We start from the raw sequence: 24,954 nt of genomic DNA on the forward strand, positions 1-24,954 counted from the left end.
ACTTTTGTGCACTTTCATAGACGCATGCATTGGTGAGCAAAAGTATGTTAACGTGTCCAGCATATTTCTGCCTTTAAGTTTTTCTCTTTCAAAATATGCATTTCCAAAGAGAATCATTAAAGGGCCAAAGTCCAGGAGTTCTTTAAGCAAGTACATAGTCTTTGCCTTGCCCATGTGGGCCTACCTTATTATAAGCTTGAAGGATGGTGATGTATTGTATTTCTGGACCCTCTTTTGAAGATCACCAGAATGCAAAGGCCCCTCTACTCCTGGACATGGGAGCATGAGCATTAGCAACCTCAGCTCCAAGTTTCAGTGCCAAGGCCAACCATTGCCCAGGAGCCCACCAGGTACCACGGTCTGACCTAGTGCATTCAAGTAGAAAAGGGAAGAAAAGATAATTAGAAAATAGACCAAGATTTTGATTTAAAATATTTTATTGGAAATATAAGTCTAGTCAAACTTTAGACAAATGATTTTAACCAGTTAACTGCCACGATATTTTGAATTCAATTAAAAAAAAAGTCCGCCGCTTGCGTCTATAGACGCTGATGGGGTACAAATGGTTAAAATTCCCCATATTTCTGTCACCTTAATAGAACTATTTTCATTTGCATATTGTCTTTCTCTTGTGTGCATTTTAGAGTTGCAGAAATAGTGCACATCCTATTATGTGCTCCACTGGTTTTTGGGGGTTTGTGGCCCTTTCAGAGAGTTTGGGAAAGTTGCAGCACAAGCAGAGGCTGGCTGCTGGTGGAGAACAGCCACTGAAGGAGGTTTAAGATGGTGCACTGAGTGGGTGGGGTGGAGTCTCAGGTAATCACCAGGATGGGTCCAGTGGTCTTAGCCAGGTTGATGAAGACTCAGATTGGGCACCTACATGTACCTGCCAGGAATGTGTAGAAAGGGTTCAACAAAGGATCCATGGTGCCCGCCAGCACTGCCTGGGAGAGAGCTGCCCCGCCTACCCTTGGTCTGAAGTCAGTCAGTTTAGTTCCTCCCCATATGTCCCTGGTGCTTTTTGAGCTGCTGTCCATTCACTGGCGCTCCGAGCGAGAGTTTGTGAGTGAGTGGAAATGTGCTTGGGCTGTTTAAGAGGTCACTTAGGTTCACAGCTCTCATCTCACCTGGACAGGGTCCCTGCTGGTTTTCACAACTAGATGTGGGGACTCCTCTTCCTGGTACTGGTGCTCTAGGCTGGGAAGGCTGACGTGGGGCTGGGACCCCTTGCTCCTCAGGGGGACCTCCACAGCTGAGATATTCTTAACCGCCACATGTGGGTGTGGGACCAACTCGTTTCATGTCTCCATGCCTCCTACCAGTCTGGACATGGCTCCTTTATCTCCTTAGTTATAGGTGTACTGTTAAGCTAGCCTTCAGGTGGTTCTCAAGGGTGGTTGTTCTATAATTTAGTTGTCATTTTGATATAGTCGTGGGAGGAAGTGAGCACAGTTTACCTACTTTGCTATCTTGACCGAAGAGAACTTTTAAGATGTGCTCTCTTCGGGCACCCAGTTTTGCACACTGGGAGAACAGTCTCCAGTTAGAAGAATGAGGAGGAGGCCTTTGCAGATCCTAATGGGATTCTGGGGTCCTGGGTACCCAGATGTGGTACCCAGGTGGCATGGGCTACTGGCAAACCAGAGCCGGGCTTTCTAAAGCACAAGGCCCAGGGTAGGATGGTGCTGGACTTGTGTCCTATACAAATTTGCCATTTAAAAATATTGGAAGACCTCCTAGTAAAATTTAAGTCAAGTCTTAAAAGAAAATGTAAACAGAAGTACCATGTCAGTGTCTATTTACTTAATACCTTTGTTGTTCTTTTAAAAATGTGACAAAAACAAATAAGAAAGACTTCAAGTCAACCATTCATTTAGACCTCAGAGTATTGTATCTGAGTCATTTCCTTTCTTTTCTCCACAGTGAATTCATCTCCACTGTACCTGTCATCTGTTCCCTCTTAAGCCAGAAACAAAAGGCACATAGCAAGAGTGTTGCTCAGCATCTCCGTTTTGCAGAGCAACAGTTTTCTGTCCTGGATGACCCCTACTGCACATTGACCTTGGCTAGTGTGAAATCCATTCAGCAGAATGGATTTCTATATCCTTATAGATCGAAACTGTAGGAACAGATGGAGGAATTGGCTGCAAGGAATATGCTTATTATGTTCCGCCTCCTCCCAGCTTGGTTCCTCAAGCACGGGGTGGGCAGAAGGCCCTGATGACTCATGGCTTCTAGAGAAGAAATCCACATATGGCAACCACTAAAATCACATCTCCCTCCAATGGCTTGAGCACTACATTCTTTAGATAGATGTAGGGATACTGTCTTGCTAAGAAACAGGCAAGGAATGGGTTGCAATTTTTGGTTTCTATTTGACACATGCCCAAGTGGCACCAGACAGGCACCAGAATTCTGTGGTTATTTGGCAGACAGCAAGGGGAGGCATGAGAGAACAATTGATATTTTGCATCTGTGGTAACATTCCTCTGCTCACTGGTCAGGCAATGTATGAAGCTGCACATTTTATTATTGACATGTTATCTATAACTGCACACCCTATGATTATCCATGGTGGGTATTAATCACCAACAATGAAACTTCAGGAGGTGTGGGCCAGCTGAGCCTGTGGCTGGCATCCAGAAGAAAGGAGCAGCTCTGGGTGGGCACCGCGGATGGGCAGCGCCAGGCTTGGCTGTGTGAGCGGAATATGTCTTTGGGGTTTGGAACCAGGCGCTGCTGAGGTTAACCTTGGACAGGTCATTCTGATGTCTCATCTGTTTTCCACAAGTGCTTCTTTAACCAGCACCATATCTGCATCTTATGACAACCACCATTTAATCAATTTTCTCCTTTCCCATCCAGAAAATAGATACAATTTGTGTGATCAGATGCAAATTTAGAGTTCTGAGACGCACTTACATAGCTGTATCAGTGATGGATTTAACAGCTTAAAACTAGAAACGTTAGTTATCTCCCAACACAGATGAGCTGGGTGCTCTGGCTCAGGGTCTCTCAAAAGGCTGCAGTCAGGGAGTCAGCCTGGACTGGAGTCATCTCAAGGCTCGACTGAGGGGCACTCTGCTTCCACGCTCCCTTAGGGCTGAGGCAGGATTCAGCTCCTCACGGCTGTTGAACTGAGGGCCTCTTTCCTCACAGGCCATGGGCCAGAGGCATCCCCCATTTCCGTGACGTGAGGGCCACTCATAGGGAAGCTCACAACAGGGCCGCTGGCTTCCCTCTGAGCAAGCAAAGGAGCAAGACAGGTGAAGCCAGAGTATTTTTGTAATAAAATCAGAAGTGACATCCCAGTACACTTTCCGTATTATATTCATTAGAAGTGAGTCACTAGCTCTGGTCTGTACTGAAGGGGAGGGTTAGGGAATGAACACCCAGAAGAGGGGATTGCTGGGAGCCACCTTGGAAGCTGTCCACCATAACAACTATGCCTTTTGATAACATTGGGTTATAATCAAGTCCTTTCAAATAGAAGGGTTTTAAAAATTACTGTCTTTACCACATCCCTGTCTGAAACCTAATGCATGTTGCCCAGCCATGGAATATTATCTTATTACAACAATGACAGTAATGTGAGCCACTTGTAGCAGGCAACCTTGTAATGCTTCTATAGAACATTTTTAGTGATCTACTCTTTCTTACCTAGAACTCAGCCAGTTTTCATATGAGTTTTACTACAGCAGTAAAAAAAAAAAAAAAAAAAAAGCTCTTGGTTACCACCAGAATCATAAAGTGACACAGCTAAAAAACCCAATTTTTGTTTTCACCTAGCCCAACTCCTTCCTTTCACAGTATGGAAACACTAAGAGAGGAAATAACTTGCTCATGGACACACAGCTTGGTACTAGCGTGGCTGGGTCCATGGTAGGTTTTGGTGAACTAAACATTAGTTTTAGGGCAGGGCCTTTGGCACTGCCTTCCCTGGGTGGCCTGAAACATGGATGAAGATCAAGAAAACTAGGATGGATGCCCAGCTGTCATGGCTCAGTGGTCAATCTTCAGCCCAGAAACCAAGAGATGCCTGGTTTGATTCCCAGTCGGGGCACATGCCGGGGTTGCAGGCTCAATCCTAAATAGGGGACTTGGAGGAGGCAGCTGATTGGTGATGCTTTTCGATCATCAATGTTTTTCTCTCTCTATCCCTCTGCCTTCCTCTCTCTCTAAAAATCAATTATATATTAAAGAGCTAAATTTAAAAAAGGAGAAAACAAGGTTGAGGGTTCAATTGCTGGTCAGGTCACATACCTAGGTTGTGGGTTTGATCCCCTGTTGGGGCACATACTCTCTCTCTTTCTCTTTAAAAATCAGTAAGCATGTCCTCAGAGGAGGATTAAAAATAAAATGACATAAATAAGGTGAGGGAAGAAAAAAGTGAAAGAGAAAAAGAGGAGAGGGAACATTCCGAGGAAGAAACAAACAGGGCTGCGAAAGCAGAGGAAAGGAGAAAGGCTCAAGACATATTCACTGCAGGTGCCACTGGAGGGCTCCATGACTTTCTGATACAGCAGCTTTCATGCGATGACATTCTGAGGCACCACACACACACACACACACACACACACACACACACACTGAGTGTACTGTCACAGGAAGGCGGCAGAGCACAGTGGTTAAGACTGAACTCTGGAGCCAGAATGCCCAGGCCTGCGTCCCAGCCCTGCCACTGGCTTGTGTGGCCTCTGCAAGTCACTTAACCCCTCTTTTCTTGTTTTCTAAAATGGGGGTACTACTAGTATATACTGCACAGGGTTGCCCTGGGATTAAGCGAGTTAATCAATGTAAGTGCTGACGATAGTGCTGGGCACATGGAAAATTCTTTTATTATCAACCGACGGGGAAAACAGACTAATGTTATTCTCTGCCCTAAACTGGGATTGAGGATGGAGCGAAGCTTGGAGTGGAGGACAGGTAAGGTTTAGGGATGCAATAAAGAGTGGCAATTTAGGTCAGGAGGCGTACCCATAAGTAGTCAAATCAGAATGCCATATGCATCACCAAGCAAATCAAATGCATAGTCCTTTCGCCCACTGGGGCATCTTTCTAACCCTTTTCCAGATCATTCCTCGTTCCCCTCATGCTCTCTTCTTCTCAGCTCCTCATGCAGCAGCTCTTTGGTTCTGTCACTCATCCTCTCAGGAACTAATCCCCAGCATGTAGCGCTGCAATGCAATTGGAACTACATAATAATTTTATATTATTATAAGTATCATGTAGTACCAAAATTATTTAATTTTATTTTTTGGTGCTGTCACTGGTCCCATTTCTTCTAAAGCTTTCCTCCTCTTCTTTGTTCTTTTTATTGGAGTATATATTCATATGACAAAACATCTGCTTAAACATTTTTTTTTTAAAGTAGGGAACTGAGGGAGACAAAGCCCAGGTTAAGCGGAGTGAGCGCGGAGCCCGCAGTAAATGGCCAAATGGCCAAGTCAGGGACACCTGGCAGCTGGGAGGAACCTCTGGGAGAGCAGGTTGCAGAGGAGAGTCCTGAGGACCTGAGTGCCGGGCCCAGGGTCTTGGACACCATCTAGGATCCCGTGGAGAGAAGTCTCCGGACCTGACCTATGCAGCCTGCAGTGTGTTTGCTAAAATACTACATATTTAGAAAATCTTAACTCTCTTTTTACATTTCAACTCTCCATAATGCTCTCAAAATGGAAAAAAAAAAAAAATAAAAGCAAACTTGAACTAATCCTGTTCTCTAGGACTAGGAAAGCCAATTCCTACCACGAATAGACAACATACCTTACCCTGAAGGCTCCCTTTCTGGGGGCTGTTTGGAAATAAACGCTAGCAAACAAACAAACAAAAGAAAAGGAAATCGTCCCATCTGGTGAGTTTCGAAGAAATTAAATGTTTTAGAAGAAAAGAATAATAAAAAGACCACAGACATCAAAACCCAGGAGCGTGGCATTTAAAAACCAGCCATTTAATTTCTGGAACATCTCTTGCAGCCAAATCCCAACCACTCTCATCCCCCGAACCCCCCTTGCCTCCATCCCCCGCCCCCACAACCCCCCACCGCCCGCCCCGCCACCTACAGGCTCGCGGGATGACGTTCCTGGTAGTGGCGTGGCCGCTCAGGTGAGGGGACCCCCAGCCCCCCAAGGCGCAGGCGGCCAGAGTCCACGGGCGGCTGCCACCAGCCCAGCAGGGGTGGGAGGGGTGCTGGCCGGAGGGGAAGGGGCGGGGACGCCGGGAGTGCGGGAGCCGGGAGGAGGGGAGCGACGCGGGGCGGGGGCGCGGCGAGGGCGGGAGCGGGAGCGGGAGCGGGAGCGGCGGGGGCGCGCGGGCGCGGGGCCGGCCCTGCTTCCCGGGTCGCCGGCTGGTGCGCGCCGCAGTCGGAGCCCCAGACGCGCGGGCGCAGGGACGCGGGGCGCCAGAGCGACAGCTCCCTCGCGAACGCAGGGCATCTGCGCTCCGGGCTCTGCGGCCACCGCTCCGGGCGCCGCGTACGAAGGTGAGTAGCTCGCTGCGCGTCTGGTACGACCCCCGGTCCCGCCAGGGGCAGCGGCCGAGGCGAGGGGCGCGGGCTAGTGTGTGGGCACCGGGGCGCCGGCCCGGGCGGAGCAGAGCGCTGTCCTCGGCGCCAACTCCCTGCTTCTCTTAGGCCCCGACCCCGGCGGGCGCCCGGGTGAGGGCACCGCGGGAGCACCGCATCCCCGGCTGCGCGCGCGGGCGGGCGCCCATCACCGCCTCCTGGCCGTCGCCAACTTATGCCTCCGCGCCCACGCCCCACGCGCTCCGGGAAGCCCTACCTCGCGGGCTCTCCATGGAAAGTTGGGCCTGGAGGGGCTGCTGAGCCGGACATTGGGGTTCCCGGAAAGCGGGCGCGGAGGTTTGGGGGGGTCCCGGGCCAGTGCCGGCCGGGCGGGGAGCGCCGGGGCCGGGCGGGGAGCGCCGGGGCCGGGCGGGGAGCGCGGCGGCCGGGCGGGGAGCGCGGGGGCCGGGCGGGGAGCGCGGGGGCCGGGCGGGGAGCGCCGGGGCCGGGCGGGGAGCGCGGCGGCCGGGCGGGGAGCGCGGCGGCCGGGCGGGGAGCGCGGGGGCCGGGCGGGGAGCGCGGGGGCCGGGCGGGCAGCGCGGGGGCCGGGCGGGCAGCGCCGGGGCCGGGCGGGCAGCGCCGGGGCCGGGCGGGGAGCGCCGTGGCCGGGCGGGTGCGCGTGCAGTTCCCCGCGCCCACAGCTGGGCGTGGGCTTTGTTCGGCTGCGCTCACACCTGCGCGGACCGCGGAGTTCCGGGGCGAGCCCACCTCCGCCCTCGCCGCTCTGGAGAGACCTGGGGGAGGCTGGGGACGGCAGGCGGGGGCTTTCCTGGGCTGGTGGCCCCACAGGTGCGGGCCCGGGGGTCCTGGCGCCCCGCCCAGACTCCCTGGGCTGGTACTTGTTGGGACTGGCTCGCCGGGGCGTGGAGCCGACCCAGGCTCCCAGAGCGGGTGCCTGGCAGCAGCTGGGCCGGGGAGGCTGCGTGGAGCCGCGAGTGACGGAGGGTCCGGAGCATCCTTGGCGCGGCGAGCGCCATCTGCGCCGGGCCCTGCACGCCTCGCGGGTGGGCGCCGCAGCGGGCCGGTCCTCAGCCGGTGGCCGGCTCCGCCGCTCTGGGCCCGCATCTGCCAGCGCCCAGAGCGGGGAGCCAGGGAGTCGTCTTTTCTTCCAGAGCGGTGTGCACCGGGCAGCAAGGGACGCGGGTGGGGTCCCAGGGTCCGGGGGACTGGAGAGCAAGCCAGTTGCCTTCCCTCCGGCTCGTCTCCCTGCCGCCCGCCTCCCGGTCTGCGGCTGCATCCTCTACCCGCGGCTCTCTGTGGCCGCCCCTGCGCAGCGGCGGGCGCGGAGGGAGGGTGCGGCGCTGGGAGGCGGCGTCTCATTCCCTCCCTGCCTCTCTCCTGCCTTTTGGAACCATCCGCTCCAGCCAGAGGCCTCTGGGGCTCGCAGGTGTCTGTCTGAAAAGGGGGAGCGTTCTTTTCCTGCCGAGTCCCGCGTGGTTCATGTGCAGAGGTGCGGTTCCCAAGGGCCCGGCCCTCCCTCGCCCTACACTCTGGCAAGCAGAGGTGGAAGCCAGGGTGGCGAGGCGGGCGGCTTTGGTGCAGCCCCAGGAGCTCCCCCTGGGACTTTCCTGGGAAGGAAAACGGTAGCCCCTGAATGCAGACCCAGGGAGGCTGGGCTGTTGTGCTTGGGGCTGTTTGATATTAACCATGCCCTGCTATTAAAATATTGTAATAATAGGTCACGAGTCAATGAGACCTTTCCGAAGAACTGAAATGGGTTTAGACAATTGGATGCTTTCTACTTAAATGAAAATGAGAGTCAACATTTTTTTTTTTTTTTTGAAAAGCTGCAGATTTGCTTGGTGCTGTGCAGTTTACAGGTATCATCTCATTTCCTTCCACAACGGTCCCATTTTAAAAACTGGGAGATGGACACTTAAAGAAACCAAGTAACTTTCCTAAGGCCCCATAGCGAGGAAGTGGGGGAGCAAGGGCTAGCTTCTTGCCCCTACACGTTGACATTCAAGACTGTGAACATGTGGCCCTTTGGAGGCTTAGTTTAGAGGAAGCCTGAAACCATCCGGTGTTCAAAACCAGGGACATATTATAAGCCCATTTAATTCTAACTCCTGCAGACCTCACAGTAGCGAGCAATATAGTCATTCAGCGAATCGTATTTGTAGAATAGCCTTTTATTGCCCTGTATTGCTCTTGAATTCCTTTACAAGTTCCCTTATTCTTGTTAGCTTTTAAGTACCTGGCTGTTAACCCACAATTCAAGTAGTTACAGTCACTGGACTGTGCTTAGTGGCCAGTGCCCCCCTCTCATTACAGAGACAGAGATTCCTGGCATGTCGCAATTTTTGAGAAACTTAAAAAAAATAAAATAAAGGTAAAGTTTCCATTTGGCAACGTTTCTATTTCAGGTTCCCAGCCCTGAATCCCTTTTGTAGACACTTCTGACTGCGGAAGATTTACTCTTCAAGTTGGATATTGAATTTAAATAGAACTCTAGTATAAAACCTTAAAAAAGCATTCAGTATCCTAAATATATAAGACTGTGTGGTGCGTTTACAAAAATGCTTCATATTAACTACTCGAAACAAGAATTTGAACTAAAGTGAAGTCAGCTATTCCTGGAATAGCTTTTAGCATGATTTTAATTGACTGATCACTTGGAAAAATGAGTTCTAAATTCTACTGACTCATGGTCTTCTTTCAGCCTGCTTTTACTAGTACCTTATTACAGGAAAGTTGCTGAGCATGTCACACAATCCAGGAATTTTAGAGCTGTAAGAGAACACTACGTAAACCTTTGGGTTTCCAAGTAAGTACAGTGGGGCTGGGAGAGGTTACTCAGCTCCCTAATGCAGGGAAGTGATGAGGCCATTACACCACATCATTTAAAAAAATATTTCTATTTATTTCACAAAGGAAGGGCGAGGGAGAGAGAGAGAGAAACATCAATGATGAGAGAGAATCATTGATCAGCTGCCTCCTGCATACCCACCACTGGGGATGGAGCCTGCAACCCAGGCATATGCCCTGACCAGAATTGAACCTCCTTGGTTCATAGGTTGACATTCAACCACTGAGGCACACCAGTTGGGCACCACATCATTTTTAATCATTGCATCAGTGACGATAAATAGAAAGCTCTAGAAATGATCCTTTCTGTGAGGCCGATGTGACAATGACAATAATAGTTGGGAGTGAGCGCTTCAAGAAGGAGAGAGGATATGAGAATGTATACACCTGGGCCAGGGGTCCTCAAACTTTTTAAACAGGGGGCCAGTTCACTGTCCCTCAGACCGTTGGAGGGCTGAGCTATAGTTTTAAAAAAACTATGAACAAATTCCTATGCACACTGCACATATCTTATTTTGAAGTAAAAAAAACAAAACGGGAACAAATACAATATTTGTATTTGCATGTGGCCCGCTGGCCGTAGTTTGAGGACCCCTGACCTGGGCGATAGAAAACTTCCTGAAGAGTCATTTCAAACAATGCTTTTGTGTTGGTGTAGTTTTCCTTGTGTAATTGGTTGAATATAAATTGAATCTGGGGCTATTATTTGTGTATGCACAAAGGAGTTATTTAATGGAACCCCAAGCTTTTCTGATAAAGCGATTCATTCGTTCATTCATTCGTTCACTCATTCATCACCACTTACTGAGTACATGTTCTAGGGACACAGTGTACTGGGGATACAGTGGTGAGCAAAACAGAATTCCTGCCTTATGCCACATACTTCCACATACAGATATTCTTTTTTCACATTCTGTAAATGTACAGCTTGATGAACTTGCACACCCGACTAGTGCTCAAAACAAGGAACAGAGAACATCATGAACATCAGAGAAAGCCCTCTTGTGGCTCCTACCAGTCATTACTCACCTTAAGGGTAACCCCTGAGAAACCCATGCTTTTTTCCCCTGATGTTCTCACATGAAATCAGAGTCTTTGTCCTAGTTAGCTTAGGCTGCCTTAACAAAATACATACTGGGTGGCTTAAAGAACAGACATTTATTTTCTTACACTTCTGGTGGCTGTAAGTCAGAGATCCGGATGCCAGCATGGTTGGGTTCTCTCGAGAGCTCTCTTCCCAGTTTGCAGACTGCTGTCATCTCCCTGTGTGCCCATATATCCTTTCCTTGGTGTATGCCTCTGTGTGTGTGTGTGTGTGTGTGTGTGTGTGTGTGTGTGTGAGTGTGAGAGAGAGAGAGAGAGAGAGAGAGAGAGAGAGAGAGAGGGAGGAGAGACTGCTTCCCTTCCTCTTCTTATAAGGCCACTGATCCTATTGGATTAGGACACACCCTTATTACCTTATATAACTTTAATTACTTTGAAAAGCCCTGTCTCCAGACACAGTTGTATTGGGGATTAGGACGTCAACATATGAAGTGGGGGGGAGAGGGGGGCACAGTTCAGTCCATAGGAGTCCTGATTTGCTGCCTCTGTCAGCAGCCTCTGGAATCTCATTCCCATTTACAAAGAACATTTTCCACTTGAGGAGCATGGTAACTAATAATGAATTTAACAAGAATATAGAGTTCCTAAAGTATTCTTTTTCTCTAGAACAGTGGTTCTCAACCTTCCTAATGCCGTGACCCTTTAAAACAGTTCCTCATGTTGTGGTGACCCCCAACCATAAAATTATTTTCATTGCTACTTCATAACTGTAATTTTGCTACTGTTATGACTCGTAATGTAAATATCTGATATGCAGGATGTATTTAGGCGACCCCTGTGAAAGGGTCGTTCGACCCCCAAAGGGGTCGTGACCCACAGGTTGAGAATCGCTGCTCTAGAAAGTTTTGTGTGCTTGCATACAAAGACTGCTTTAGTCTTCAATTGCTGAGATGATTAGCAAAGAGGAAAATGAATTGAAATTATTGAACATTACTAAATACTTATAGATGTATTTTCCTTTTATGCTTCATGTTTTCCCACCTGAAGGAGCCTTGGCTTTCCTGCCAGGTGAAGTCAGAGGAGGTGGTAGGGACCTCTTAGCATCTAAGCATGTCAGGGGCAAGAATCCAGTAGCTTATTTTATTTAACCTTTTGTCCACCCAGGCAAACGAAAGGCCCCTTTAGTTTAGAGTCTTTTATTGCCATCAGAGGCTAAGACTAGGAAAATGTTCCCAAGTGAACTGGTGGATGTTTATTTTTCCACTCAAAATGTGAATGAGAGGGCTACAGGAAGAAAATATGGGATGGCTCTGCCTCCAGCAATAACCCTTTCAATAGCAGGTTGTCTTTAAATGGGGGAGCCAAATGCATTATATGTATAGAAAATGGGATGTTTTTGCTAAGTTATTTCTTTATTTTGGTGAAATATATGTAACAGAATTTACTGTTTTAACTTTTTTTTTAAAATCCTTACCCGGGGATATTTTTCCATTGATTTTTAGAGTGGAAGGGAGAGTGTGAGACAGAGAGAAACATCAATGTGAGAGAGACACATTGATTGGTTGCCTCCCCCAGGCGCCCCAACCAAGGCTCAGGGCTGGCTCAGGGCTGGCTCAGGGCTGGGGATCGAGCCTGCAACCAAGGTACATGCCCTTGATTGGAACCAAACCCAGAACCCTTCAGTCTTTGGTCCGAAGTTCTATCCTCTGAGCCAAACCGGCTAGAGCTGTTTTAACTATTTTTAACTGTATAGTTTAGTGGCATTAAATACTTCACATTAAGTAACCATCACTGCTGTCCATCTTTCCAGAACTTTTCTCACCTTCCCAAACTGGAACTCTGTGTCCATTAAACATTAACCCCCCATTACCCTTCTCCTGCAACCCTGGAAAGAATCATTCTACCTTCTGTCTCTATGAGTTTGACAATTTGACTACCCTAAGTACCTTATGTGAATGAAATCCTACAGTATTTGTCCTTTTGTAACTGGCTTATTTCATTTCACTTTATAAAATAAGTATAACGTCTTCAAGGCTCATCTTTATGTCTGAATTTCCTTCCTTTTTAAAGCTGAATAATATTCCATTATATATACCAGTACATACCACTTAAAAAAAAAGTATTAACCTGTCAGTGGGCAATTGGGCTCTTTCCACTTTTTGGCACTTGTGAACAATGTTGCTATGAACATGTGTGTACAAATATTTTTTTGAGTCACTGCTTTCAGCTTTTTGGGGCAAGTAGCCAGAAGTGGGATTGCTGGATCATATGGTAATTCTATTTTAATTTTTTGAGGAGCCACCATAATGTTTTCCATAGCAGCTGCAAAATGTTACATTTCCACCAAGAGTGCACAAGGGTTCCAATTTCTCCACATCATCACCAACACTAATTTTCTGTTTTCTTAAATAATTAATAGCCATCCTATTGGGTGTCCAGAGCTATAGCAGTTACTTTTTAATTTATATATATTTTTATTGATTTCAGAGAGGATGGGAGAGGGAGATAGAAACACAATGATGAGAGAGAATCATTGATCAGCTGCCTCCTGCACACCCCACACTGGGGACCGAGCCCACAACCCGGGCATGTGCTCTTGGCCAGAATTAAACCTGGGACCCTTCAGTCCATAGGCTGACGCTTTATCCACTGAGCCAAACCAGCTAGGGCAAGTTGTTACTTTTTAAAGTTATAAATTAATATACAATGTATTGTGAAAAAGTTATTCATAATGTTTTCCAACTTATCAGTTTAACTTTTTAAAAATTATTAATTTCAGTGAGAGGAAGGGGGAGAGAGAGAGAGGCATAGAAACATCAATGATGAGAAAGAATCATTGATTGGCTGTTGGGGATGGAGCCCACAACCCAGGCATGTGCCCTAATCAGGAATCGAACCGTTACCTCCTGGTTCATAGGTCGATGTTCAACCACTGAGCAACACTGGTTGGGCTCAATTTAACTTTTTTTTTTTTAAAAAATATATTTTATTGATTTTTCACAGAGAGGAAGGAAGGGAGATAGAAAGTTAGAAACATCGATGAGAGAGAAACATCGATCAGCTGCCTCCTGCACATCTCCCACTGTGGATGTGCCCGCAACCCAGGTACATGCCCTTGACCGGAATCGAACCTGGGACCCTTCAGTCTGCAGGCTGACGCTCTATCCACTGAGCCAAACCGGTTTCGGCAATTTAACTTTTATTAATAAGGAGATGGGTGGTTTTTAAGAAGTAGTCATTGATTCTGTACTTCGCACAAAGCATGAAATAGAAGCTATATAGCATGCATATCATTGGCCAGGATAAGCCAGCATTGGGGACATACATTAATGTTATTATTTTTAAAGGTTGAATTAGAGCATATATGTCTGTAGTGCACTTGTGCTAAGTGATTTTGCTGTGAGGATAGGTTACATATTAGTATACTTTTATTTTACTGAAAAAATGACACTATTATTTTAACCCATATCAAGAGCAAATTTGCCTCATATCTAGAAATATGTAGGGATGTGCTGGAGCTGTAAATTTCAGGTCTGTGTTGGGCATTTTTCCCCACCATTGAGTCTTCGAAGATGACAGCACAAACCCTCACCACCCAATTATAATTGCTTAGCTGAGCTAATAAAAAAGATGTGGTGTCAATTTAATTGACCTGTTTTACTAGCCTACAAGATTGGAATTTCAAATTAGAAAAAGGTAATTTTTAAAAGTCTGATGGAGGATTTCCCTTAACTGTAAAAAAACAAACAAAACAAAACAACAACAACCAAAAACTAGTGAATGACTACCAATGATGAAGGGAACAAACCTACAAACATTTTTGCTCGTCTGCTGCACATACTGTCCAACTGGCTTATTCAGCTTAAAAACAGGAATGACAAGTAAATCTTAATCTTGTCTTTTGTGCTCTCTGATTTTCTTCCTTACTGCCCTGTACTAAATGGAGCATTGCTGAATTTGCATGAGGATGCAGATGACAGTTACTGTCAGATGAAAGTGATCCTTTAAAAATTCTTCTTGTTAAATGACAGAAAGGGTTGGAAAAAGTATTTTGAATATATACACACACACACACACATACACACACACACACATAAATATGCATATTTAAATGTTATAATGTGCATGGCATATTGGTTCAAAACGCACTGTAACCAGAAAAATACATTCCCAGGGCAATCTGAGGGAATCCTGTAGGAGGCCTTCTGCTGTGTGATATGCAGTGAATTTGATTTATCTTTCTCAAGTGGGCTGAGAGCATTCGGAAAATTCAGTATATGTATTCAGTGTGTAGTACTCTTTTCTCCAAATTTCGACTTTAAAGCGACTTTCATGCCACTTTTAGATGCCCTTGGCATTTGAACAGTCTGATTTACAGCATACATTTTGGGTGAACATTACAAACTCATGGAAAACCCCATTAACATATTCTCTCTCAAGGGAACGGGAAAGTACTAATGTTCCATTAATTATTCCTTAAGGTGAAAGTGGGCTGTGGAAAGGGTTCCATCCTGGAGTGTTTTGGGGCTTTGCGGAAGGACGGCTTGCGAGCGGGAGTGCGGCTGCCTTCCAAGGCCCTGTGTGCTTTTCAGTCCCTCACCTCAATAGAGAGCTGAAAGGACAAAACCGAACAAAGGAGGCCTGTTTTGCCTGCCCCACTTGCTGGGCTGTTGTCTTGGCCCCTTTTCAGTGATGGACGGAGGGGGAGCTGGGTCAAAGTTGAAGAACACTGAAAAGGAATTCAAGCTTCATGTCAAAATTTGAATTATAGCTTCAGTTTGAGCGCCGAGTAGATTAGCGTGAATTGAAATTTGTGAATCTGTGGAAGCGTAAGTGACAGATGGCGTTGGAACAACGTACACGGAGCTGGATGGTGTTCCCCAAATGTTGAGTGCCCCAGTGCGGCACTCGGTAAACACCGAGTTAACTGACAGAAGTTTGAAAACTGTAGGAAGTGCAGTTTGATGCTGTACGCTGCATGAAGACATTGGACTGTGTGAATTAAGGGGAGGCCCCTGCGTCTGGCATGCACTCAGATGCACTTGTTCCCCCTAATTGCATTGCAAATCTTCTTCTGACTGTTCAGCTATCCCGCCTCTAGTATCTGCTTGAATAAATACAGAAATGTCCAATCAGCTTCCCTTGTAAAATCTCATTGCAGTGTTTTGATATTGATCACAGATTGTTTTGAGATGTCACAAGAGAAATCTGTCATAAACAGTGACTAGCCAATGTGTTCTCCTGTATGTGTATATTTAAGAAGGGTGATTTTAGCTTTCTGCTTCCAGAGAAAACCCATCGCTGTTATATCTGTTATTGAAGTTATTAATTATGGCACGGGGTTCCCCATTCAATTTGGTAGGCGGCATCTGATTGAAAACATTTCAGAAAGAGAAGTTAGCTGAGTGTGTAACTGGAAAACTAAATGGCTACTGGAAAGTTGAGATTGCTGGAATGTAAGAGAAATGAAAAATAATTTTGGGTAATTCGAAATGCTTCCTGGGATTCCATAATACTGCAGTTGGGAAATTTTGCTTTGGTATCTTTGGCCACTTAAATGACTTGATGGCAGTAGTCTTTTGTTCTGCTATTAGTGGCACGATAGCTAAAAACCATTTTATATATATATTTAATACATTCAAATGACTATTGCTACTTTTAGAGAAATAATATTGACATGGCAAAAAAACTCTACATGAACAAAATAGTAAAGTAGAAATTTAGAGATAATTTAATATTAATTATGTAATATGAACAAAAGTGAATTTCAGAATTGATTATGCTGACTTCTATTACATGTATTTTACATAGGTAGTGATATATGCTTTGCGTGTCTCACAGATTTAAGGTAGCTTGCAATTTAATAATTGGAATAGGGTTTTTAAAACTCCATGGCTGCGTATGTATTTCTAGTGACAGTTACTTTGTTGTGAAATTAAGTGGAAGGCAAAATATATCAAGGGTTTATTACTGTCCTAGAACTATGTGGGGACTCATTAAACAGCAGGGAGTTCATGGTCAGATTGATCGTTGGGCCTGGGATTGGAAGAGTAGAGATCAGGGAGTGTGAAGGATTCAGATGGAGAGAAGGCTCAGGTGGGTAATGAGAATTGTGACATCCAGGAGAAGTGTGCTATATAGAAGGCAGAAGGAGCAAAAAGAATTTTAAATAATGAGGAGAGAGTAAAGAACAGTGCTCTGCAAAGTCAATAACTTAAAATCTGAAAGAAAAAAAAGAGAGAGGAGAGTAAGAACGTTTGTGGTAATTGCTTGGCTAATGGAGAATACTCTCCATTTCGTAGCACTCAATACTAAATATTTTAAGGAGAATTTTTGGTGGCAACTTGACATCATAAAATGGAAATAACTCATAAGGCACTCTTCAAAAATGAAATATGATAATACATTTAAGAAATGCATTGAGAAGAATTTACTAAGGGTCAAAGCTAAAGTTATTTCAGCATAAAACAGTTAAATTCTTAATCGGATTATCTCTTCTTTCAAGCTATTTTGCTTCTTTATTTACAGAATTAGATATATGAAAAAATGATATTGTCAAACGTGTTTGGGGGTGATGATTAGCATTAAACAGGATTCTTTGCTGTCATAAGGATTATGTGATGAGTGAACTCCTATAACGTTTCAAAGTTCAATTCCAGAACAGCTTTCCAGGGTTATCTACGTGGACAGGTTAATCTGTCTGCTGAATGAGCGCAGCATTATAGATACCAAGTGAAGCAAGCCCAAGCAAATCAGGCTAAAGAAAAATCAGTAAAGAGGTTAACAGGTGGCAAATGAAGACAATCACCTCAGTTTTATGAAAATATTTGATATTTTCTCTAGGGAACATTGAGAGGCCAAGTCTCTCAGGATAAAGAAAAGCAGATAATAGTCATCCAGGCAATCCAGGCACTTTTGGCCTTGTTTGTAATAGAATTCGGTTAGCTTTTCCAGGCTTCAGACTGTGGAAACCCAGTCCTTGCTCTGTTCCCTTAGCAGCCTCAGCTGCATTTCCAGGATGCATGTGGTATGTGTGCAAGAGTCCCCATATTTGATGAATGAATGAATGCAAGAATGAATGACCAAATACTTGACATTGGAAAATGTCAAATGGATCTTTTGTTGTTGTTGTTAATCCTTACCGGAGGATATTTTTCCCATTGATTTTTTTTTCTTGAGATGGTGGGAAGGAGGGAGGAAGGGGAGAGAGAGAGAGAGAGAGAGAGAGAGAGAGAGAGAGAGAGAGAGAGAGAGAGAGAGAGAGACATGGATTGTTTGCCGATGTCAAGCACCCCAACTGGGGTTGAGATCAAACCTGCAACCCAGGTACATGCCCTTGACCAGGAATCAAGCCAATGACCCTTCAGTGGGTGGCCAATGCTCTAACCACTGAGAAACACCATCCAACGCTCAAATGGACCTTTTTTTGGGGGAGAAAAGTGGGGAATTTGGCCCTCAGCCCTGGTTTGTAGACAGACAAAGTCTAGACCAATGGAAATCAGACATTCATAATTTCATGCCTGGATTCTGTATGATTGTAATTTGCTTCCTGGTTCTAATCTAGGCACTTGAGCAGGCAGGTAAAATAATTTACTCCAGAAAGTACCAGTTTTAAAATTGCTACTGTGGAGCCCTAAATGGCATCTTTGTGTCCCAAAAGAGTTCTTCTGTATCCTTTGCTCATGGAGATGATTCAGCATTTGCACGGCTTTCCTTTCCCTTCACTCTCTGAAGCTGGTGCTTGTCATTTCCCTTGGAGGTCTCTGGGTGGCTGCACGCTGACGGAGTTAAGTACTTTCTGAGGTTGCTTTCTACTCTCTGAATCTGAAGAAACCAGAAGTGAGACACACAGGACTGAGATGACAAGTGTAAAGGCTGGTGCAGCTTTGAAAACTAAATTTTCTCACCGTTTGGTTGATCATGAAGTACTCCTCTCTGCTGTTTTCTTTATTTTCCAAGCTGAGAGTTTCTATCCTGGCCTTTCCCAACTACTTAGTGGGTTATATTGGTTAGGTTCAAGGCAGTAGTGCCATGTTTTAGAGACACCTAGAGTAAAAAAATTACATGAAATTTATAATTAGCTAAATTTTGAGAAGTCATTGGTCTACAGAGACTAAGAAACCTCAGTATATGTATAGCATTGGAAAAGTAGCTTACATACTTTACCTAGAAAATGAAGATAAAACAAATTTTCTTATCATCCAAACCTATCTCACAAGAGTATGTCATTATGAAAAATGATAAAAATGAAAGTGCTGAAAGACATCAATCTATGTTCTTATTAGGTAGAATGTACCTGCCATTTTTTCACATTAGTCTGTCAAATTAGCTTCATATATATGTATCATATATCTTTAGCAACAACTTATTATACATGATTTTGAATAAATGAAGTGGTCTCATGCTGCAAATAGATTGATACTCTTTTTGATGCTGCATGATTGGACTGTTTTCAAAACTCAAACTATATATTCTTAACCTAAGTGAAAATCAGATTGAATCAATATGATTAAAAAGTTTGTAAATTCAGCAAATGCTTTTTTCCAAATGTCAGTAATAGTCTTTTCAAATCTAATTTTTTAATTTCAAACCATATCCTATTTATATTTTTCAAGAGGAGAATCAGTAATTTTTTTGTGTGTTTCAGTCACAATTAACTGGCAACCCCACAAACCAATAAAGCATGAAACAATTTTAATATATTAAATAAACTAAGCTCACAAATTTCCTATCTTTAGAGTTTTTACATAGAGAGAGACACGTGTAATGAGGCTTGTAGCAGGTTTGTGTACATGTCATTGTTTGTGTTTATTCTGTTCCTTTGCATCTATTCTGTTCCTCTGTACCTCAGAGGAGAGATAGGCACTTAAGAATAGTGGCCACATAGACACTTTGGAAAACATGAAAAACAGAACTACCATATGATCCAAGAATTATACCACTTCTGGGTATATATCCAAAGGAAGTAAAAACAGGATATTTAAGAGATATCTGCACTCCCATGTTCATTGCAGCATTATTCACAGTAGTCAAAATATGAAAACAACCTGTGTCCATCAACAAATGAATGGATAAAGAAGAGATTTCATATATATTTGTGACAACACGAATGAACCTGGAAGGCATAGAAAAAGGAAAGACCAATATTTTATGGTATTAATTATATGTGGCATCTAAAAGAAAAAGTCAAACTCAGACAGAGAGTAGAAAAGTGGTTGCAGGGGCTGGGGGATGGGGAATCAGGAAGAAGTTGGTAAAAGAGTACAAACTTCGTTATAAGATAAATAAGGTCTGAGGATCTAGTGCAAAACATGGTGATTATTTATATATATATAAGGAGCCAGGGGCCGTCACATCTGAAACAACCGAATGGACGACTGAACAGGCTGAGTGGGGCGACAAGGCCGGCAGGGGGGTTAGTGAGGGGCGACCAAACGACTGAACAGCAGGCTGTGTGGGGCAACCAGACCAGCTAGGGGGGCAGTGAGAGGCGACCAGGCCGGCAGGGGGCGCAGTTGGCGGCCAACAGGCCAGCAGGGGGGGCAGTGAGAGGCGACCAGGCCGGCAGGGGGCGCAGTTGGCGGCCAACAGGCCAGCAGGGGGGGCAGTGAGGGGCGACCAGGCCGGCAGAGGGGGACAGTTAGGGGTGACCAGGCCAGCAGGGGGAGAAGTTGGGGGTGACCAGGCCGGCAGGGGGAGAAGTTGGGGGTGACCAGGCCGGCAGGGGGGAATTTGGGGGAAACCAGGCTGGCATGGGAGCAGTTAGGGGCAACCAAGCCGGTGGGGGTGCAGTTGGGGTGACCAGGTTGGCGGGGGCGGCCGTTGGGGGCAACCAGGCCGGAAGGGGTCCTGTTAGGGGCAATCAGGCAGGCAGGCAGGTGAGCAGTTAGGAGCCAGCCATCCCGGATTGTGAGAGGATGTCCAACAGCCGGTTTAGGCGCGATCCCCAGGATTAGGCCAAAACCGGCAGTCAGACATCCCCAGAGGGGTCCCGGATTGGAGAGGGTGCAGGCTGGGCTGAGGGTACCCCCCACCTCATGCACGAATTTCGTGCACTTGGCCTCTAGTAGTTAATAACACTGTATTGTATAATTAAAATTTGTTAAGGGAATAGAACTTAAATATTCTCACCCTCCAAAAAAATAATAGGTGATGGATGTGTTAATGAACTAGATGGGAGGAATACTTTTCACAATATGATATATACCTATATCGAATTATGATGTACACTTAAATATCTTACAATTTTATTTGTCAGTTATACCTCAGTACAGCTGAAAAGTAATCATTGACCTGGGTGTAGACACAGAGCTTTAGAAATGGGCATGTGTTGTAGGTCAATAGTGTCCCCCCAAATTATGTTTAAATCCTAACCCCTAGTACCTCAGAATATGACCTTATTTGGGGATATGATATTTACAGTTAAAATGAAGTCATTAGAGTGGGCCCTAATTAAGTATAAGCAGTGTTTTCATAAAAAGAGGAAATTTGGAGACCAGCAGCGTGGGAGAAGGCCTTGTGGAGATGAAGGCAGAGATTACAAACCTAGGAACACCAGGGATTCCCAGCAAACCACTAGAAGCGAGGGAGAGGCCTGGAACAGATTCTCCCTCACAGCCCTCAGAAGGAACCAGCCCTGCTGACCCCTTTTGGACTTCTAGCCCCCAGAACTTTGTTCATATGTCTATATATCTATATCCACCAGACATATAGATATATATGTCTATATATCTATATCTACTTTGCGCATCAAAGGATTGTGCTTATATAAATCATTATTTAGAAAGTCTCTATACCTTGAATTAAAACACAGAAATACTGGGATCGGTAGGGACAGTATTCATTTTATTAACTGGACAATGTATGAGGTTGGTAGTTTAATCAACTGATTACTCTTTTTGGTTGTAATCAAGTTGACTCCAAATTGGCTGCCTTTCTCAAGTGCAAATTGTCATCACTTGGGAACTTCAAGTGGAAGATTTTGTTCAAGTCTCTGCAGGTGCCTTTGCTGCTGCTTGCCGATCAGAAGGGGTCTTTGCACTTGGAAAATGGTATGTGTGCTGATATTTCCTCATGCTGAGGAAAGTGAAAGCTTAGATGAGCTATTCAACTACTTCCCTGGGAATGCCGTGTCAGTGGGACAGGGTGAAGGATTACATTGTGGAGAATTTTGAAGCTAAATATAATCAGGCAACACCTCTGTCTTTTGAAGAAGCTGATGGCCAGGTACTTTAATCAACTTCAATATTAGTTTGAGTAAATTAAAAACCCTCACAGCATTTTGGCTGGTCTTTAATGACGTCAGCCCAGTTGGTTGAATGTCTCTTCTTCATTTCCACCAGTGACAGCCTTCTCTGTCTTAGATGGTAACCTCCTTGCTGGCAATGAGCCCACCTAGTAATGTCTTATGTATGGCATTTAATGAGCTGCCACATCCAAAGAAGGGCCTAATTGTTTTAAATACAAACAATGAGATAATTTGGTAGGGAGGTTTTTGGGATGAGCACTGAGGACTTTATACCTCTGAGTCTGTATGCTTCACTAATCCCATTTAAATATGTAAACCACTTGCTAACTTGGGGTTTCCTCCTGGTGTCAGGTCCTCCCTTGCTATGGACTCCAGTCAGGACCAAACCCACTGGCATCCAGCAGGAAGTAATTTGGAATCAGGGCTGTTTTAATTTTGCAGGTTCTTGCAGCCTCTCTTCACCTTGCAAGGCAGTGAGGTGCAAATTGATGGAATGAAATATCCAAGGCCCTAGACAAGAGAAGAATATAGGCACTGGTTTGTTTCTGAAAATCAACAGCTTGGTGTAAACTTTTTATTCGATCTTTTCATATTTGTGTTGAATGACAACTGTGTGAAGATGGCTTGGAAGATTTATGGGAACCATTGTGACATTTGGTGTTGACCGAAATTTATTCGCAAATGTACTCATATGGGGCAGCAGTGCTAGTTCTAGGATAAATTACCAGCTTTAGGTCCATTTTATTGTTTTAAATTGTTAGCCTAGATTTTGTTACATTAAACTCACATTTAAAAATTTTATGTATGAGATGACACTTTCCTTATTTCCTACTCTAGACGAGCAGAATACATCTTGGGAAAGCAGTTACTTTAGGGAGAATGGAAATGGGCTCTGCTCTGGTCATCTGAGCAGAATTTCAGCCCTCCCCAGCCCTCCTTCAATCTCCTCTACATGGTTAGGAGTGGGCCAGTGATGAATATGCATGTGCCACACACCTGTGACCGAGAGAGCCTCCATCCAGAAATGGCAGAGTATCAGTTACTTGAAACGGATGACGGGTGGCAGCTGCTGTCTGTGGCTCACCGGGCTCCCTGCCCTGTGCTGACAGCTGCACATCACATCCTGCCACCACACCACCTCTGCCACCTCCATCCCAAGAAGGGGCTGAGCCTGCTGGCATCACTTCCTGGGCAGTCTGCTCCCGAGGTAGAATGTATAAAGATGTCTCTCTGAATTTTAGAAAATAAGATCACAATGATTTTTACTTTTTGCTATTAATAAATAACAGTAGTCCACGATGTTTATTGGTTACTTAACTATATGAACATCTTACAAACATTATCTCATTTAGTCTTCATGACAATCCTTTATATCAGAGGCCAGTAAACTTTTTTTTATAAAGAGCCAGATGTAAATATTTTAGACTTTGTAGGTTATGTACTGTCTCAAAACAGGGAAAATGTGTACGTGCATGGGCATTTCCATGTTCCTGTACACTTTCTTTACAAAAATAGGTGATGGGACAAATTTGGCTCATGGGTCATAGTTTCCCAACTCCTGCTTTCTGCTATCATACCCTTTTGATAGATGAGAAAACTGAGGCCCAGGGAGTTTAAGTAAAGCAGGGGTCCTCAAACTTTTTCAACAGGGGGCCAGTTCACTGTCCCTCAGACCGTTGGAGGGCCGGACTATAGTTTAAAAAAAAAACTATGAACAAATTCCTATGCACACTGCACATATCTTATTTTGAAGTAAAAAAACAGAACGGGAACAAATACAATATTTGTATTTGCCTGTGGCCCGCGGGCCATAGTTTGAGGACCCCTGAAGTAAAGGGTCAAAATAGCACAGCTGTTAAAATGCAGAACCAAAGGAGTCTGACTTTCATTCCTTAGTCTTAACTCCTATGAGCTACAAGTTATCCTGCCATGAGAGATGACAAGAAATTGGATTTTAGTTTCTGCATGTTGTAAGTTATAGATTTTGACCCAAACTTCTAAGAGAAACCTCCAGTTCCCTTAGAAACATGGAGGGAAGTATCAGTCCATGTCTTGAAGATGCTATTTAGGTAATATAGATAATATAGGTAGTCTAATCTATAGCACATTCAAGTGATGGGACTGCATCCTGAGTAATTGAATAAGCCTTTTAAGGGACTCCAAATGCCCTGGTATTGTGGCCATTTTTGTCATTAGGATTGAAGGAGCCAAATTACCCTAATTTAAAAATATATGTAAACTATTACTTTTTAAAAAAAATATTGATTTTAGCAAGGAAGGGCGAGGGAGAGAGAGATAGAAACATCAATGATGAGAGAGAATTGGCTGACTCCTGCACGCCTCCCACTGGAGATCAAGCCTGCAACCTGGGCATGTGCTCTTGACCTGAATCAAACCCGGGACCTTTTAGTCCATAGGCCAACGCTGTACCCACTGAGCCAAACCTGCCTGGGCTAACTATTACTTTTTAAATTTGATTATACATTGGTGGTCCATGTGTTACGTAGTAAGATAACTTTGGCATATTCCCAGGAAAGATTTTTATTTTTATAAAAAATAAATTATGCTGAGGATTTTTATGTTTAATATAAAACCCTGGAGTGAGAAGTCTAAGCAGTTTTTATTTTCCAGGACGGACAATTTCTTTTGTGTTTTATTTCCATGGTAACAGTTAAGTTTTGACTTGAGAACAACAATATACATGATAACCATCCAGTTGACATTGTTGGGCATCCCCTTAGGAAATTGGTAGTGCATCATGGTATCGAGGTAGCACCTGCAGTAGAATAATACAGGCTTGTGGTTTTTTTTTTTAAAAAAAAAATATATAAAGCAAGGCTGAAGTTAGGAAACATTTAGTTTTAGGCAGCAGTTCAGCACACCCAAAATACCACGAGTGGCCAGACTTCAAAGACGTTCCGGGACACCATAAAGAGCTCCAGAACTCACAGTTCCTGACCTCAGGGTGAATGAAATTGTAGGAAGCAGGCAGCTGGCAAAATGGAGGCTTCATGTGACTAAACATTGTTGCTTGTGCTTTGTCTGAGGGAAACTCAAAATGGAGACACTCCCTGGTGGAGAAATCAGAGAGTGGAAACGCTTGTGGGGAGGTAACCCTACTCTCTTTGAAAATCTGAAGTCTTTGAATTTAAGTGAGCCTCCATTCATTCCTAAGAAAGCCGACAGAGAATAAAACCCAACTAGTGGAGAAGTTGACTGCTGTGTTCCTGTGAAGTGGTTACTGTGAATTAATTGGTGTAACAAATTATAAAGGGCATGGTCAATAAATGTAGAA

General features: G+C 44.8%; 1 protein-coding gene across 24 annotated transcripts in view; it reads left to right on the forward strand.

Annotated features, from left to right (window-relative positions):
- The first annotated feature begins 6,297 nt into the window (after positions 1-6,297).
- Positions 6,298-24,954, forward strand: part of NRCAM (neuronal cell adhesion molecule) — a 255,311-nt gene continuing 236,654 nt past the window's right edge. For all 24 annotated transcript variants that reach the window (XM_036327473.1, XM_036327498.1, XM_036327472.1 and 21 more), the window contains exon 1: positions 6,298-6,478. The gene's annotated coding sequence lies outside the window, so the exon portion shown is untranslated. The remainder of the gene's footprint in view (positions 6,479-24,954) is intronic.

The sequence above is a fragment of the Myotis myotis genome, unplaced genomic scaffold (assembly GCF_014108235.1).
Source record: "Myotis myotis isolate mMyoMyo1 unplaced genomic scaffold, mMyoMyo1.p scaffold_m19_p_11, whole genome shotgun sequence".
NCBI classification, from domain to species: domain Eukaryota; kingdom Metazoa; phylum Chordata; class Mammalia; order Chiroptera; family Vespertilionidae; genus Myotis; species Myotis myotis.